Genomic DNA, 6,443 nt, shown 5'->3' on the forward strand with positions numbered 1-6,443 from the left:
TAAGAGCTTCTGGTTGGACTTCAGAGAGAGGCCATGAAGGAAGCGAACAAACAGGTCCAGGTGGCCATTTTTACTTTCAAGGGATTTCTCCATGGCTCTCTCCAGGAAGTCATCCAGGGTTGAATGAACATATCTTTCTCCCAGGAAGGCCTCCACTACCTCTGTGTTCCTGTTTGTGTAACAGTGGATCATGTAGACTGCAGCCAGAAACTCCTGAATGCTCAGGTGAACAAAGCAGTAGACGGTTTTCTGGAAGATCACACACTCTCTTTTGAAGATCTCTGTACAAACTCCTGAGTACACCGAGGCCTCTGTGACATCCAGACCACATTGCTCCAGGTCTTCTTGGTAGAACATGATGTTTCCTTTCTCCAGCTGTTCAAACGCCAGCCTCCCCAGCTTCAGAAGAACTTCCCTGTCAGCCTCCGTCAGCTCCTGTGGACTCGTCTCATGTCCCTCACCGTACTTCTGCTTCTTCCTCTTTGTCTGAACCAACAGGAAGTGTGAGTACATGTCAGTCAGGGTCTTGGGCAGCTCTCCTCTCTGGTCTGTAGTCAACATGTGGTCCAGAACTGTAGCAGTGATCCAGCAGAAGACTGGGATTAGACACATGATGTGGAGGCTCCTGGATGTCTTGATGTGTGAGATGATTCTGCTGGACTGCTCTTCATCACTGACTCTCCTCCTGAAGTACTCATCCTTCTGGGCGTCAGTGAAGCCTCGTACTTCTGTTACCCTGTCAACACATGCAGGAGGGATCTGATTGGCTGCTGCAGGTCGGGAAGTTATCCAGACGAGAGCTGAGGGAAGCAGATTCCCCTGGATGAGGTTTGTTAACAGCACATTGACTGATGACTTCTGGGTGACATCAGACACAACCTCGTTGTTCTTGAAATCCAGTGAAAGTCTGCTTTCATCCAGGCCGTCAAAGATGAACAGAACTTTACAGACAGCGAGCTTCTCTGCTGTGACCTTCTGTAATGTTGGATGGAAAACATGGAGCAGCATGAGAAGACTGTACTGCTCATCTCTGATCAAGTTCAGCTCCCTGAACGAAAGCAGAACCACCAGACTGACATCTTGGTTCTCCAAGCCCTCTGCCCAGTCCAGAGTGAACTTCTGCACTGAGAAGGTTTTTCCAACGCCAGCGACGCCGTTCGTCAGAACGACTCTGATGTGTCCCTGTTGGTCAGGTAAGGCTTTAAAGATGTCCTGGCACTTGATTGGAGCGTCATGGAGGGTCTTCTTCTTGGAAGCTGTCTCAAGCTGCCTCACCTCATGTTGGGTATTAACCTCTTCACTCTGTCCCTCTGTGATGTAGAGCTCAGTGTAGATCCTGTTGAGGAGGGTTCCACTTCCTGTTTCATCAGTTCCTTCAGTCACACGTTCACATCTCTCCTTCAGACTGATCTTATGTTCATCTACAACCTCCTGCAGACCTCTATTCAGACTGATCTTATGTTCATCTACAACCTCCTGCAGACCTCTATCTGCTGAAAGAGAGAAACAAAGTTTAAGACAAAACAAAGAAACTTATTATTTCTAATGCCAATATGAAAATAATCAATATAAGAACATATAAAGAAGTAAAGGTTATAAAGTCATCATCCCTTCTTGAAATCAAAACTAACATCAACGTGATTTTTATATTTATTTGTAATAGTTTTTCAACAAGTCTCTCTGCAGGACCAGACGTGTGTTTGTAAGTCAGAGAAGGAGACTGTAGTAGGAAAGATAATGTTGTTCAAAGTCTGTGGCTCCTGTTCAGTTCAGTTCAGTTCTGTTTATGTTTATATAGCGTCAAATCATAACAGAAGTTATCTTAAGATGCTTTTCATATAGAGCAGGTTTAGACTGTACTCTATCATTTAGAGACCCAACAAGAGATCCTCCATGAGCATGTATTGATATACAACAATGACAAGAAGATAACTCCCCTTTCATCAGTGTGTCTGTCTGTCTGTGATAGAACAGTGATGTTGTTGCTTTACAGAGATTAATAGTTCTATATCTTCATCATGATGGAAAACAAACATCATTCTAATTGGTTGATGCAAAGACGGAGTGCCATCATAAAAACAAAACATACAAATATGAAATGATTTCTTTTGGGTTCAGATTCAGAAAGGAAGTGATGCAGAGCAGATATGTCTGGTGGAGCAGATCTGAAACAGTTGTTACAACAATAGTCAGTGTATTAAAACAACAAGTTTCAGACATGAAGACATCAGCAGACGATCTACAGTCTTACTTTGTACAGTGCTGGTCTGATTGGCTGTCTGCGGTCCAGGTCTTGTTCTGGTCTGACTGGCTGTCTGAGGTCCAGGTCTTGTTCTGGATCTGGACATCGGCTCCTCCACAGAAGCATGACTCCTCTTCTTCTCTCTGTGGAGACATTACTTTATTAGTAAAATCATTTGTTGATTGTTGAAGAATATCCAGACTTGTCCGACACTGAAGCTCAGATGGTCTCAGAGAAGAGTTAAAGTGTTGGTAGTGAATTCAGCATTCAGTCTGTGATGAAGATGTTCCTTTATTTGAACTCTCCTGCTTTAATAAACTAGAATTAGCTGCTTTTCCTGTCTGACTGTCTTATTAAACATTTAGTGATCTGGCTGAAGTTTGTTTATTAAAAGGGACTGTGTGTAACTTCTTCCACGTATAAATCATTCCGGGTCGGTGTCTCATGGTCTCGCGTGTGTCTACGCTGTTCAGACTCAGACTCCAACACAAACTACAGTGAAGCACCAAAACCTCTTGGTTGTATCTGGTGAAGCTGTTAAACAGTGTTGGCCGGTCGGAGGACGCGGGGGAGACCGTAGCTTTGGTCTCCAGGACCGGAGTCTCTGCTCCTCTGCTCCTCTGCCTGCCTTCACTCACACACCGCACTCCTTCTCTCTCTCTCTCTCTCCACCTCTCACGTGCATGCTGCTCACTCCACACTGCAGAAGAGTTAGTTTAGCTCTGAGAATATCTAGTGAATGTTCAGTGGACGTTTGTGCAGAAATAACTGCTGCAGCTCCTCCAGACCAACAGAGGTTTCCCGTGTCTTGTGAAGTGACGGGGCTCCGCAGAGAGAAACGTTATCGTCTCCGACCAAAACTCCGGTGTCTCCCCTGTTCCCTCCGGCTGCGGTCGGGAGGCTGAAGCAGGAAAAGCCAACACTAGGATCAGCATTGATTCATGGAGAGACCTTCGTCTGGTCAGCTAACATTACTGCCAAGCAGCTGAAATATAGAGTGATATTGTGCTTTTAGCTGACGTGTGTCGCATCACTGTGTTGAGCGACGCTCCTTCATGTCTATGTAGAGCGAGCACAAGCGCAAGCCCGACGCTGACTTTTGTTGACTTAACGGCCACAGGTTTCGCTGTTAACAAGACATTTCTGATTCTTACAAACAGTCCCTTTAATGAGCTCGGTCATGTCTATATAGAGCGAGCACAAGGATTCTCTGCACCACAATATGTGGTGCAGAGAATCTAAGCTCAAAGGTCCACTTACAAATAGTCCAAAGCTTTCAACTGAAAGCTCTGGATCATTAGTAAGTGGACCTTTGAGCAGATTTTTCCTTCACCATATTTTACACATGTAGTGAAAGAACAAACTCAAACCATCAACACATTATGATCAAGGTGAGCAAATATTTTCTACAGATGCTTTTTCACCACATGTTGCACAGTTGTGATGTGCACTGATTCAAGATGACACCCAGTAGGTCCTAACAGCTGATTCTAGGAGGAGTCAAACCAACAACATATTTAGAGGACCAATATGAGAAACTGAATTACACATTTGAAGCTCATTCTTCCAGATTTTAAATAGTTGCAGATCTTTTCACAGTTGTGAACGTAAACATTCCAGATGTGTCCCGTTTATTTCCTGTTGCAGTGTATTTGAATGAAAACATGATTTAAATTGATGATAAATTGTGAAATGGAGGTTCTCAGGTGTTTTGTTACAGAAATACAATCAGTAGTTTGTGGCTCTAAAACCCAGACTAAGATCCATCTGAGGTTGAAACAGTATCTGCACTAATAGTTCTGCATCAGGAATATAAATCTGTTAGCAGAACGTTTAGTCTTCATCATCAATGCATCATCATCCATCAGGTCAGCTTACAGTAGAAACAGTCTCTTACTTTGACTCTGAGGGTCCAGGTTCATTACTGAAGTTCATAGGATTATCTTTGGACCGGTCACTCTTCATAGACAGACAGCTGGGTACTGGAGACTCTGCTCTCGGTCTGAACTGAACTCTGCAAACACCAAGATGATTTTATTCACATCACATAAATCCTTGATAAATTCTCTGATGACAAAGACATTTCAGTAGCTCTAAACACACAAACTACTGCTACTGTCAATAATGTGCTTTAAAAGTTTGACCAGCTACTCTCCTGTTCTGAGAGGGAAAAGTACAGTTTTTGTGAATGGAGTCTGGTGGCTCTGAAGACAGTGATAAAACAGCTTCAGTTCTCTGTCAGAAAGGGCTGTCTGATGGCGAGGTAAAGGGCTGTCTGATGGCGAGGTAAAGGGCTGTCTGATGGCGAGGTAAAGGGCTGTCTGATGGCGAGGTAAAGGGCTGTCTGATGGCGAGGTAAAGAACTGTCTGATGGCGAGGTAAAGGGCTGTCTGATGGCGAGGTAAAGGGCTGTCTGATGGCGAGGTAAAGGGCTGTCTGATGGCGAGGTAAAGGGCTGTCTGATGGCGAGGTAAAGGGCTGTCTGATGGCGAGGTAAAGGGCTGTCTGATGGCGAGGTAAAGAACTGTCTGATGGCGAGGTAAAGGGCTGTCTGATGGCAAGGTAAAGCAGAGAAAATATTCTAAAGATAGCGTACAGTTAAACGAATATTTTTTTTTAGGTGACTAAAATATGTTTTTCTGCTGCTCCCGTCCACAGCTGCTTTACCTCGCCATCAGATGGCCCTTTACCTCGCCGTCAGATGGCCCTTCACCTCGCCGTCAGACTGCCCTTTACCTCACCGTCAGACAGCCCTTTACCTCGCCGACGGAGAACTGAAGCTGTTATATCGCTCTCTTCAAAGCCACCAGACTACATTCACAAAAGCAGTAATTTTACCTCCCAGAACACGAGAGTATACGTACAACCCCACTTCAAAGAAGCTGTCATAACAGCTGATTTTAGGAGAAGTCAAAGAACATTTAGTCTTCATCCTCAATGCATCATCATCCATCAGGTCAGCTTACAGTAGAAACAGTCTCTTACTTTGACTCTGAGGGTCCAGGTTCATTACTGAAGTCTGGAGGATACATCATGGACCGGTCACTCTTCATAGACAGACAGCTGGGTACTGGAGACTCTGCTCTCGGTCTGAACTGAACTCTGCAAACACCAAGATGATTTTATTCACGTCACATGAATCCTTGATAAATTCTCTGATGACAAAGACATTTCAGTAGCTCTAAACACACAAACTACTGCTACTGTCAATAATGTGCTTTAAAAGGTTGTATTAGTCCTCTTAGATTACAGCTGTTCTGGGTGACTGACAGCTGTCACAGATACGAAGAGGAAGAATGCACAAATTAAAGCCCTCCTCCAGTGTATTTTGGTATTTCTATAATATTTCATATTTATCTGAGTCATTTCCTGACTAAGTTAATTAGCCACACTCTTTGCCAATTCTTTTTTTAATTTCCTCCACCGTAGTTTAGGGTGTTTATTTTCACAATAGCATTTGTGTGTGCCGAGAACGGCTGCAATCAACGTAGTGAATTACACAAAATCCCACCGGCAGAATTAACACAACACACTGACTGTCTCTCTCCCTCGCTCTCTTCTTCACCGTCTCCTCCTGCTGGAGATACATTAACGGAAAACAGCCGATGCCGTTTTGGAGGTTTGCCGGCCTCTAACAGGTCCGAACGACGGGGAGCACAACTTTCAGTCCAAAAGAAAACAAGAGAAAAAGTCCCATTAGAGAAATAAAGGAATCTCCGTGCGGCCGGTGTCGGCGTCGGTGCTGGAGCTGAGGAGAGAGCGGCTGGTGCTGGTGGACAGTGAATCTCCAAAACATCCCGAAACTGCATTTCCAACGGCGTAACCTCGGCAACATGTCTATCCGTCCCCCGGTGCGCTGTGGCCGGCGTGCAGCTGTGCGGCTCCTCGGTGCAGCAGCAGCCAGACGGCCGCCTCGCCAGGAGGAGACGGTGAAGAAGAGAGCGAGTGAGAGAGAGAGAGTCGGTGTGTTGAGATAATTCTGGTCTCATTTGCGGTCTTATGATCAGTAAGTTCATCTAAACTGGTTTGAAAAACGATGCAACTCTGTTGCCGTGGTGATGAATTACGTCTGACTATTAACCACACCCCGTTCTCTGTTTTTAGAAAGAGCGGCCCAACTCCGATCCACCCCCCTCCACCCTCTCCCTACCCACTTCCACTCCGTTTGAACGTTCGCGTGGAGGCTACGCCATATTAAGGG

The sequence above is a fragment of the Sebastes umbrosus genome, chromosome 13 (genome assembly GCF_015220745.1).
Source record: "Sebastes umbrosus isolate fSebUmb1 chromosome 13, fSebUmb1.pri, whole genome shotgun sequence".
Lineage (NCBI taxonomy): Eukaryota > Metazoa > Chordata > Actinopteri > Perciformes > Sebastidae > Sebastes > Sebastes umbrosus.